The sequence below is a fragment of the Haematobia irritans genome, chromosome 5 (genome assembly GCF_050003625.1).
Source record: "Haematobia irritans isolate KBUSLIRL chromosome 5, ASM5000362v1, whole genome shotgun sequence".
NCBI classification, from domain to species: Eukaryota; Metazoa; Arthropoda; class Insecta; order Diptera; family Muscidae; genus Haematobia; species Haematobia irritans.
This window is the reverse complement of record NC_134401.1, coordinates 75126727-75139812: the sequence shown is the minus strand read 5'-3', so window position 1 is coordinate 75139812 and position 13086 is coordinate 75126727. Positions and strand designations below refer to the sequence as shown.

At 38.1% G+C, this 13086-nt stretch overlaps 1 pseudogene; it reads right to left on the bottom strand.

Moving 5' to 3' along the window:
• Nucleotides 1-9078: 9078 nt before the first annotated feature.
• LOC142238626 (cytochrome b5-like) lies at nt 9079-10709 on the bottom strand (annotated as a pseudogene).
• Nucleotides 10710-13086: the final 2377 nt, after the last annotated feature.

The window sequence follows — 13086 nt, the reverse complement described above, 5'->3', positions numbered from 1 at the left end:
AAATTGGACTTTCCGAATGGACCACCTAAGACGCAGCCGCGGTCAACATTTAAATGAAATTATCTTCAAAAAGTAAATGTCATGGACCAATCTAACGTTTCAAATAAAGAACCGATGAGATTTTGCAAATTTTATGCGTTTTTTTTTTTTTAAAAAGTTATCAAGCTCTTAACAAATCACCCTTTATATACCACATATGGACTAACTCACAATTTAGAAAACGATTTAAGATACCACAACCCATGTAATTCGATTGTGGATGACAGTCTTTCGTCGAAGTTTCTACGCAATCCATGGTGGAGGGTACATAAGATTCGACCTGGCCGAACTTACGGCCATATATACTTGTTTCTTCTTCATATGGGACCGTTTTGCCGCGATTTCGACCTTCAAACGCTCCAATAACGCCATATAACATATATATCTAATACGAGGGCGGTACTGAAACTTCTTAGCCTATCAATGAAAGAGAATAGTTAGTTTTTCAAAAATATTTTTATTTTTCAATATAATCTCCTGAAACTTCAATACACTTAGTCCAACGCTTTTCTAGCAATTCTATCCCTTGATTAAAATAGTGGTTTACAACTGTAATTGCATCTTCATTTGAGGTAAACCGCTTACCAGCAAGGAACTAAATTAGACAAAAAAGTATGTGTAGGTAAATCTACAAATAATTACGAATCGATATGGACTTTTGCACGGTACGTAGGGAGCCAGAATTGAAATATATAGGGGTCGCTTATATGGGGGCTATCTATATACAACTATGATCTTGGTATGGACCAATTTTTGTGTGATTGGGGATCGATTTATGTGAGGGCTATATAACTATAGACCGATATGGACCTAGTTAGGCATGGTTGTTAACGGCCATATACTAGGTTAGGTTAGGTTAGGTTAAAGTGGCAGCCCGATTAAATTTCAGGCTCACTTAGACTATTCAGTCCATTGTGATACCACATTTAACTAAAAGTACCTATTACATATGGGCACTTCTAGTCTTAACCACTGAACCTTCTCTATTATTTACTTTTGTGGAACCAACCAGATTGCTCCAAAAACATTAACAAACTGCTTAAGTTAACGTTTTCCAGGTCAGCCAGTAATCTAAAGCTATATGCTCCTAAAATTCGCTTACGCCTTACACAAAAAGCAGGACACTCACACAAGAGGTGTTTAATTGATTCCTTTTCCTCCACGTCATGACAGCTTATACAATAGTCATTATACTTCGCACCTATAGTTTTTGCAAATTCGCCTATCAGGCAGCGACCCGTTATAGCAGATATTAGGAGTGCTATCTGACGCCTTGAGAACACTAGCATATCTAGTGTGCGGTTTAAGTTTAAATGGGGCCATATTTGCTTGGTGTCGTTACAACCCTTGCAATTTTCCCATCGAATATTGGCCATCATAACAGCCTTCTCACGCAGTAAGAGCTTGCAGGTGGCCAGAGGCATACCAACAGATTCTAGTTCCCCTGGAATATGTAAGGTAGTTCCTAGCCTTGCTAACATGTCTGCTTCACAGTTCCCCGGTATGTTCCTATGACCAGGCACCCATATTAGGTGAATATTGTACTGCTCAGCCATCTCGTTGAGAGATTTGCGGCAGTCTATGGCCGGTTTTGAGTTAAGGAACACAGAGTCCAAGGATTTTATTGCAGGTTGACTGTCTGAGTATATATTAATGCCTATATTTGTTGGAACATTACTTCTCAGCCAATTCACCACCTCTCTTATTGCCAATATTTCAGCCTGAAAAACACTACAGTGATTAGGTAATCTTTTCGCTATTCGAAGTTCCAGATCTTTAGAATATACTCCGAACCCCACTTGTCCATTCAATTTGGAGCCATCAGTATAGAAATCTATATATCTTTTATTCCCCGGGGTCTGTGTACACCACGCCTCACTGTTGGGAATTAGAGTTTCAAACTTTTTGTCGACCACAGCGATAGCTCGCGCAACCGCACAGCCGTTGTTGCAGCTGACTGTTTGGCCAAAATGTCTAAAGGCAATAGATGCAGCATGACATTAAGGGAATCTGTTCCTGTCTTACTGAATGCGCCTGAGATACATAAGCACGCCATACGCTGACCTTTATCTGAACCTGTCGGTTGCTGAAGTGCCGACCACCAGACTACAACACCATTTAGCATTATAGGTCTAACCACTGCCGTGTATAGCCAATGCACAATTTTTGGTTTTAGTCCCCACTTTTTTCCTATTGCCTTTTTGCACGAGTACAAAGCTACAGTTGCCTTCCTCGCCCTTTCTTCAATATTAAGCTTAAAGTTCAGCTTCCTGTCCAAAATAACGCCAAGGTATTTTGCACAATCACCAAAGGGAATTTCAATACCCCCTAAGGAAATAGGCCTAACCGTGGGAGTTTTGCGATCTTTGCAGTACATGACTAATTCTGTCTTTGCAGGATTTACCCCAAGACCATTGTCTTTCGCCCATTGTTCAGTCATCCGGAGGGCCCTCTGAATAATATCTCTGATTATGGATGGGAATTTTCCCCTGACTGCCAGAGCTACATCATCTGCGTATGCCACCACTTTTATCCTTTCTTTTTCTAGAGTAACCAGAAGGCTATTTAAAGCAACATTCCAAAGAAGAGGTGATAGAACTCCTCCTTGGGGAGTGCCTCTGTTCACATACTTTTGTATGTTTGCTTGTCCTAGTGTGGCTGAAATACGTCTCTTCATTAGCAGTTCGTCTAACAGCCTGAGTATACATGGATCAACATTCAGAGTTGTCAGTCCATTTAATATCGAGCTCGGATGGACATTATTGAACGCCCCTTCGATGTCTAGAAACGCCACGATTGTGTATTCTTTGACAGATAGTGAGCTTTCAATAAAGCTGACTAGTTCATGTAATGCGGTCTCAGTAGACCTGCACTTCGAGTATGCATGCTGTCGTTTCGAGACCAAACTTGAATCGATGCTAGTTCTAAGATAAATATCTACCATCCTCTCCAGAGTCTTAAGTAGGAATGAGGATAAGCTGATTGGTCGGAAATCCTTCGCCCTCGAGTGAGAGGCTTTCCCGCTTTAGGTATGAAAACGACTTTTGTTTCCCTCCACTTTCGTGGAATATATGCTAAGTTGATACATCCTATATATATCGCCGACAACCAGGGGATAATTCTGTCAGCCACCGCTTGTAACTCTGCCGGAGTAATTCCATCAGGTCCGGGGGATTTGAATGATCCAAAGCTATTTAACTCCCATTTTATTCTAGATTCCGATACAATTTCGTCGATAAGAAACGACCGCCGAGCCACTGTGGCACCGTCAGTACATGGTTCAACCGTCTGATTTCCCGGAAAATGTGTGTCCAATAGTACCTCCAGCGTCTCCTCACTGGACGTTGTCCAATTGCTCTCCGATGTTTTAATGAAACCTGGAGGTGAGTTCGTGGATGCTAGCACCTTCCGTAGTCTGGAAGCCTCGGACGTATTCTCAATGCTGCTGCAGTAATCATTCCAAGAGTTATGCTGAGCCTTTCTCAGTTCTCGCTTGTATCCTCTCAGATTCTTCTTGTAAGCGGCCCAATCCTTTGGGGCTCTGGTGAACTTTGCTTTGTTAAAGAGCTTCGATTTCCTCATATTACCTAACTCCGTATACCACCATGGTGGTCGATTTTTCCCCCTTGGCTTCCCTTTAGGGCATGCAGCTTTCAGTGAAATGTTGAAGTAATCCTCTCCACTGTGTGTTCGATAACTTCCACAGTGCTCATATTTGTCTCTGGTATTTCCGGTATCATCATATTGAACGATTCCCTATACCTATTCCAGTCAGCTATCCTAACATTTGGCGGAAATATGGTCTTGGTGGTATGAACATCAAAAGGGCTGTTTTCTTTTTGCTCTGGATAGAACTTTTGTATGGCAATCGTTGCACTGGTGTTCTATCCAGTGCAACTATCAGTGCAAGTCGCACCAGAGTCACCATTATATGCGAATTTTGTAGTTGTCAAAATTTGAATTGGCAACTAACTAAAATACTGGGGAGGAACACATGTCAAGTGAATGTCACATACTGAAAAGAAGAAGAAACAAAAGCAAATGTAAATAAACAAAACAGAAGTATTTGTTTAAATTTTGTTTCACTGCAACAAAAACAGGAATATGTATCGAATTATGTAGAAATATCTAGTGGCCCAACTTTAAATGTAGCGTCTCTAACAACTTCCAATAAAGGAACTCTCACGGAAGTGACGATTTCATTTGGACATTTCGTCAAAGGCCTTCTCTGTATTTCGTGAGACTCACAATAATTATGGAGTTCGAAAAAATTTAACCGCGCCTTAAATTTTTACAAAAACACCTTAAATGGCATGAGAATCAGTGAAATGTGTTTTATTTTCCTACAAATCAAAGTTTAAATTGCATGGCTCGGGTGGTGGAAGTTTAGTACGAAGGTCCAAAGAAAAGTCTTAATCCAAGAAATAAAAACAGTTCCTTCAATAATGGTGGGGGTAATATTATGGTCTGGGGGTCGTTTTTTGGACATGTTATGGCTCCGATTTATAGAGTATAGAGGGCACTATGCTTTTGGAAATCTTCAAAAACAGTTTGTCCCATGTAATATTACCATAACAATCACGGGAAATACCGTCTACATGGATTATTCAGTGCGATCATGATCTCCAGCTCTCGTATAGTGTGCTAAAACAACTTATTTCTAATGAAAAAGTGTGTGTACTTGTACTCTATGTTTCGAATTCAGGCCAATGTCGTTCCTATGTTTAATAAAAAAATAATGTATTATACCCTTCATTGTGGACCAAATTCATTGATACCATCTCAAGTTTGTTGCGAGCTATATAAAGGTTGATATTCCCATATGCATGAATTTGAATCTGCACCGATTTAGACAAAATTGTATACACTTCAACAAAATCTATGTACTTAATATTTGAATCTAACTTTATGGGACGAAACATAATTTTAGTCAAAAAAAAAAAATAATAATAATAAGAAGAAAATCTGAAGTCTGGCGGGGCAGACTATAATATACACAACTTTGTATTTAGATCCACATTTTGATAAAATCTCAATCCTTCAATTTTGTTGAGTGCTTTGTATAAAGGTTTATGTTGCTATTTGCCTCACTCGATTTGGACAATGTATATTGTAATACTTCTATAAAGAGTGCGACGCAGGGTATACATTTTTAGGCAATTTCGCAAAATTGAATTTATAATCGGTCGAAAGATTTATATTAGAGGTTTTTTAAGAATCAGTGACCATCAGCACGAAATAACATTATATGAAAATTTACTATAGAAATACATTTTCAATAAATATGCTAAATTTTGAGAAAATTTTCTATAGAAATAAAATTTTGACAAATTTTTCTATAGAAAAACAAGTAAGGAAAGTCTATAGTCGGACAGGGCCGACTATATTATACCCTGCACCACTTTGTGATCTACATTTTCGACACCATCTGAATTCCTTCAAATTTTTTGAGTGGTATATATAAAGATTTATGTTCCCATATACATGCATTTAAATCTGAACCGACAATATATTTAAGACCAAAATTCTATTGACTTAAAATTTATGTCGGCTAATGCCCTGGGGTGGAACACAATGTTAGTAAAAAACAAGTAAGTAAAGTCTAAAGTCGGGCTGGGCCGACTATATTATACCCTTCACCACTATGTATACCAACATTTGTGTTACCACCTTAACTACTTCAAATTTGCTGGGAGCTATGCAAAGGTTTGCATTTCCAGATACAAATACTTATAATGAAGAGAATATTTGTACAAAAACACTAGAATTAAAATCGGCTATCACCATGGGATGAAACACAATGTTAGTAAAAAATATGGGAAATATGAAGCGAGAGAAATTTTAATGCAAGTGTACAAAAGGACATTTATGATTTATCAGGCGATACATATGTATACCAAATATAGGAAAATTTTAGTAATATTTGCAATTTTTGCTACTCACCAGTGGCGATTTTAAAAGGATATTGGTAGATCTCGCCAAGATATGTGGTCAAGTGTGGGTTGTAACATATTATTTGGTCAAGTCGAGCGACTTGGAGCCTTATTTAAAAATCAACTGTTCTGTGGAAATTCTGGCACTACAGGATATGACTAAGATATGAGGAAATCATCACAGAGTTTTGTCTAAAGTGTGGGAATTTTGGTCATATTTGTAATAACTGGAAACACGAATATATGGGGGTTTTATCTAAATCTGAACCAAATCAGATCAAACTTAACACACTTAAATATCTAAAATATTAAAGATTTTAACCAAATTCAACACACATAACGACACCTAAATCTGAATCGATTTCAATCAAATTTACCAAGCATTGCTAGAATGTTAATTCTACTCTCTGTGCAAAACTTCACGAAAATCGGTAGTAAACTTTGGCCTCTGTTGTCATATGAGTCTAAATCGGACGAAAGATTTATATCGGTGCTATATCTAAATTTGAACCGATTTCAATCAAATTTTGCACTCGTGACTATATGGCCAAGCGTTATGTTTGAGCAAAATTTCAACCAAATCAGGGATTCAGCCTGAATCCATATAAGTGCATATCGGACGAAAGATATATATGGAAGCTATATCTAAATCTGAACCGATTTCAATAAAATTTGGCACATTTGACTATACTACCAATTGTACTCCTAGTGCAAAATTTCTACCAAATTTGGGTTAAAATCTGGCTTCTAGGGCCGTATAAGTGGACGAAAGATATATATGGGAGCTATATCTAAATCTGAACCGATTTCTTCCAAAATCAATAGGGTTCTATTCTGACCCAAAACACATACTTGTGCCAAATTTGAAGTCGATTGGGCTTAAATTGCGACCTAGACTTTGATTACAAAAATGTGTTCACGGACAGACGGACATGGCTATATCGACTCAGGAGCCCACCCTAAGCATTTTTGCCAAAGACACCATGTGTCTATCTCGTCTCCTTCTGGGTGTTGCAAACATATGCACTAACTTATAATACCCTGTTCAACAGTGTGGCGCAGGGTATACAAATTTTATAAATTATTGTTCATTAGGCCGTGAAGTACAAAAATATAACAGCAGACATCTACTGCTGTTTTTAGCAGACCTTTTCTATGAGTATACTGGAAGTCGAGTCTGAATTTGGAAAATAAAGTTGTTAACTCGTTTTAAAGGATTTTAATAGCATATAGAGAACAAAAGCTGAAAAAATGAAAACTTAAAATTCGCTTCCTAGAAAGAAGTACACAAAACCGAAATTTAAAAAAAAATGTGTCTTAAAAATATCCTTACTAGTATTCTCCGCTTCTTTGGCTCGGATTAAAAAAAAAAAAAAAGGAAAAAAAGGAAAGGGAAAAAGTAAATTTTTAAAGTAAAGACAAAATCTTTGTAACAGGACATGCCTTTTTTTGAGTGTATACTGCATAATTTTCATAAATAAGGAAATTCGGTTCATCTCCCAAACCTATACCAATGATACCCTTGCTTATGTTTACTAATTCGCATGGGGTGGTTTAGGGTATGATATAGTCGGCCCCGCCCAATACCGATATGGACCAATTTTTGTATGGTTGTTAGAAACCACATACTAACACCACGTACCAAATTTCAACCGGATCGGATGAATTTTGCCCCTCCAAGAGTCTCCGAAGGTCAAATCTGGGGATCGGTTTATATGGGGGCTATACGTAAAGTAATGCGATATGGCCCTTTTCCAATAAGATACGACCTATATCAATAACAACTTCTTGTGCCAAGTTTCAAGTCAATAGCTTGTTTCGAACGGAAGTTGGCGTGATTTCAACAGACGGACCGACCATCATCGGGTCGTATTTTTTCCAAAATGAGGCCGGTCAGGCAGTTACTGTGAATGGTGTTCGCTATCGTAAGATGATAACGAACTTTGTATGGCCCGAATTTGCCCCACAGCTAACGAAACAATGGCTCTTTTGCGCAACAAATTTAATGTCCGTGTTATCTCACGTAATGGCAATGTTAATTGACCGCCAAGATCATGTGATTTGACACCGTTGGACTTTTTTCTTTGTGGTTATTTGAAAGAAAAGGTGTACGTCGATAAGCCAGCAACAATTCAATAGCTAAAGGACGAGATAATTCGGCACATTAACGGCATAGAACCTCAATTATGCCCCAGCGTCATCGAAAATTTGGACCATCGGATGGAGGTGTGCCACCGAGGTCGCGGCGTCTATTTGGCCTATAGTTTGTTCCATACATAATTGAGTAATACGAATATATCATAATAAAATAAAATTACAATAATGTCCTAAATAGTTTGTGTTTTATTCAAAATCAACATCGGCCCTTGAAAATTTAACCACCCTATTCTTTATGGGGTCTTAGAGCAATTTTTCGATCTGTTACAAACGGAATGGCAAACTTAAAAAACCACCATCTTATGGTGGAGGGTATAAAAATAGCATTTGGAATAGTATATAATAATAAAATTGCCTTCTTCATCATTATTTAGAAAATATTCACCAAGACAGTATGATTTTGGTTTGGATTTTGCGGTAAAATTTAAAATTTTCATGAATTTTTTAGATATTTACGCTTCATTTGTGTATAATTTTTCTATTCTTTAGTTAACCCTCTAATGCCCAATCCCGCCTTTAGGCGGGCTTCAATAAATAAGGAAGCTTTTAGTAAAACACACCTTAACACAATAAAAATGGGTAAAATAAAAAGAAAACAGTTGGAACTGTTCAAGAGGCTTTGCAGCATATACTGAATTTTACCTATAAAATTTTCTTGTTTAGTTTTCTTGCTTTTGTGTCGTTAACATTAAATATTTATTCAGATGGCCAAAAAATTGGGGCATTAGAGGGTTAATTATACAAACATAATCCCAAAATGAATAAAGTTAAGTTAATTTGCTGAAGAAATAATAATTCCGATAACTAAAATAAACCTAATTTTTTTAATGGTTACATTTTCTTAATACATTTTAAAATAATAAAAACTTTTGTCTTACACTTTTCGACATTTTTTACTTTCACGGCGAAAGCTTAGGGAAACCTTGAAAATAAAAAATGTAAAAACAAGTGTAATGAAACTTAGTTTTTATTGATGGAACCATGAACGCCTAAATGTTTTTTAACATATTTAAAAATTTTGAAAGAAAATCTTCACTCCAGCGCCTCTAAAATGGGATTTCGTGATAAAGACTCCTTGTTCCAACAAGCAAACACCTCAAACACACGGCCTGGGATGTGAAAATATGGCTCCTTCACAACACTAAATATCTCAAAACGCAACCACAAAGCCCAGGTAGCAACCCCATTGAAAACTAGGATCTCATTTGGAACCGTGGATCGGACAAAACCAAATTTCATCTTGGACAGCCCTTAAAAGAAGTGTTACAAGAAGAATGGGGCAAAATCTCTCAAGAAACGTGTCGATGCCAAGACGACTGGAAGCCATTTGCGCTAACAAAGGGTACTATTCCAAATACTAAGTGGACCAAAATAATGTCTCATACAATGTGATTACTGATACGACGAATACTTTTGTGAGCTTTTGGTAGTTTTTTGATTTAATGATTAAAAATAATACAATAAAACTAATTTCACGATTTTTGTTTACGTTTTGCTGCTATGTATATCCATGGAAACATTTTAATAAAACTTTTTCATATAAATGTTAGGCGGTTTGCGATTTCAAGATATTAAAATGAATATTTTTGTGAGTCACTGTATATGTTTTGTTTTTGTTTTTTGTATGACTTGTTTTATGGTCTAAAACAGCAAGAAATCCCTTTCTCAACTAAATATACAAATAAACTTGCGATATTTGTTTGTGGCTGGTGGTGGTGATGTTTTTCTCTGCCTACAATTATTGGTATTTCGTTCCAAAGAAAAACTTATAAACCAAGGTGGCTATTAAACCCAAGACAAAAGGCATCAGCCATGACTTCATTACGATTCCTCGTTCTTTTGCTCAGTATTCCATGTGGGTTCGGATTTTTCTGGAACATTTGTACGCTCTTCAGCAACTAGTTAACCGATTTTGTATTGTTGCATCATTTCACGGGCATATGAACTGTGACCAACTTCTTCGAAATTTTCTGTAGCATCTTTACCAGCTTGTTCGATCAAGACTTCTTCACCACCAGGATGCTCATTGAGAAAAGGGGTCACGTCATACACGTTGTTGTGGATTATGAACCAATTCTTTTCTTTTGTAATATTTTTGGCAACTTCGGCGTGGGTAAATTATTTTACATTTTGCGATGACATGGTATTAAGTTGAATTATATTTCCTGTGGTATTAAGTTGAATTATATTTCCTGTATATTCTCTCCCTCTTGTGATGGCTGGCCGAAGTCTGTAATTCTACGTTAACTAGGCTTTTGTGATTTTGATGCAATTGGCATATCCATTTCTATACCACACATGCTTGTGGTATTAGCCACTTGTAAATCCACCACTTGAGCAAATTCCCATATTTCCACGCGTTTGGTTGATAAACATGACGCACTGAATCTGTTTCCACGCACGTAGCTGTTGCCAGCAGTCATTTGTTTTTGAAAGGCAAGCAGCAAATCCTTTAAAATTAATAATCACTCTTTCGTTTTTGGTACACTTATTTCTATAAATTGATTATTAAATGTATACCCCCTATTTTTATTTGTAAACAATAACTTTGATTTTGACATTTGACGACCAAGTGTTGCCAATCAAAATCGAAATTTGAACTGAAATTTTTTTTGCGTTTTATTTTAGCACTGGTTATCAGTGCAAAAAGAAAACAGCCCTAAATTTGAAACTGATGTAGCGATGATCTGAGAAGCTGTGTTCACTCAAAACCTGCAACTCAGATATCATTTCATTCAGTTCTTGCGAGGCCAAGGTGATGTCCAATACCTCTTGCCTGTTTTTAGTGACAAAGGTTGGGGCATCTCCCTTGTTGCAAACTACCAGATTAGTACGCAAAATAAACTCTATTAGCGACTCTCCCCTTGCATTAGTATCACTACTTCCCCATATAATATGATGCGCATTCGCATCCCATAATGAGTTTCGTCTTTGTTTTCAGTGACTCCTCAACTAAGGTCTTAACAGCACATGGAGGCATCTCCCTGTCATGTCCCATATAGACCGAAGATACCCAATATTTGCATTTGGTTATTTCTAAATTGGCAACGACAGTGTCTGCATTGCACATTGAAGGAAGCAGAAAAAAGTTAAGCTCGTTTTTACCAATTATACAGGCTCGATTTACATCATTACCAGTATACTACAATAGTTTGAACCCCGGAGTACTTAATTCACATATATTGTTTCTATAAACGTATGGTTCTTGAATAAGAACTATGTCTATGCCCCCTTTCATCAGGAGAACTTTTAAGGCAGCACATGCAGCCTTACAATGATGAAGATTTATCTGGAGGATCCGTAGGACCATCGAGATTTTCATCAACCGTCATATCAGCCGCTTCAATTGAGTCATCAAGAATGTCCTCTTCAGAGATATCGGTGACTCTCGCAATAACCATAGGTTCAACTTTGGTGAGTTCTGAGGCAGTAGAAACCTCCTCGCGCATACGGTATCTATCCATGTCTTCAACTTTGGTATCTCCCTCGACTTCGCAAGAGGATCCGCTTACTTCTGATTCAGATAGAGGCTTGTCCATTTCTGAATCCTTTAGCTGATCGTTTTTATACACCTTCATTTGGATATAATGAAAGCCATAACATACACGGCCCTGAGACAATATAAACACTGCATGCTGTATTGGTCCATCCACTTCATCCAAACGGCCAACCTTCCAATCAGCTGTTGGAAGATCTGGATTGCATCGTTTCAGCCTATTTAAAATAGATTCAGGGTCAGAAGTGTTTGCAGGTATCCACGCATGTGCTCTAGGTCTAGCCGGTATGTCTTTCTTCTCGACTAACTCTAGAGCAGCTCCTTCCCAAACTTCACCAATTAGTATCAGAGCAGCTTTAAAACATTCTATATACCTCTGGTCCTCAAATGCGACTAGCATAAATCGTCCTTGATACCAACCAGCCTCTTGGTGTCGAGGATCTGGGCCGGGAAACTTTTCCAGCACCTGTGAGTAGACGCCAGACAAAGCATTCTCAATTTCCCCCCATTTTTATACCCACCACCATAGGATGGGGGGTATATTAACTTTGTCATTCCGTTTGTAACACATCGAAATATTGCTCTAAGACCCCATAAAGTATATATATTCTGGGTCGTGGTGAAATTCTGAGTCGATCTGAGCATGTCCGTCCGTCCGTCCGTCCGTCCGTCTGTTGAAATCACGCTAACTTCCGAACGAAACAAGCTATCGACTTGAAACTTGGCACAAGTAGTTGTTATTGATGTAGGTCGGATGGTATTGCAAATGGGCCATATCGGTCCACTTTCACGTATAGCCCCCATATAAACGGACCCCAAAATTTGGCTTGCGAAGCCTCTAAGAGAAGCAAATTTCATCCGATCCGGCTGAAATTTGGTACATGGTGTTAGTATATGGTCTCTAATAACCATGCAAAAATTGGTCCACATCGGTCCATAATTATATATAGCCCCCATATAAACCGATCCCTCGATTTTGCTTGCGAGGCCGCTAAGAGAAGCAAATTTCATCCGATCCGACTGAAATTTGGTACATGGTGTCAGTATATGGTCTGTTAGAACCATGCAAAAATTGGTCCACATCGGTCCATAATTATATATAGCCCCCATATAAACCGATCCCCCGATTTGGCTTGCGAGGCCTCTAAGAGAAGCAAATTTCATCCGATCCGGCTGAAATTTGGTACGTGATGTTAGTATATGGTCTCTGGGAGCCACCGTGGTGCAATGGTTAGCATGCCCGCCTTGCATACACAAGGTCGTGGGTTCGATTCCTGCTTCGACCGAACACCAAAAAGTTTTTCAGCGGTGGATTATCCCACCTCAGTAATGCTGGTGACATTTCTGAGGGTTTCAAAACTTCTCAAAGTGGTTTCACTGCAATGTGGAACGCCGTTCGGACTCGGCGATAAAAAGGAGGTCCCTTGTCATTGAGCTTAACATGGAATCGGGCAGCACTCA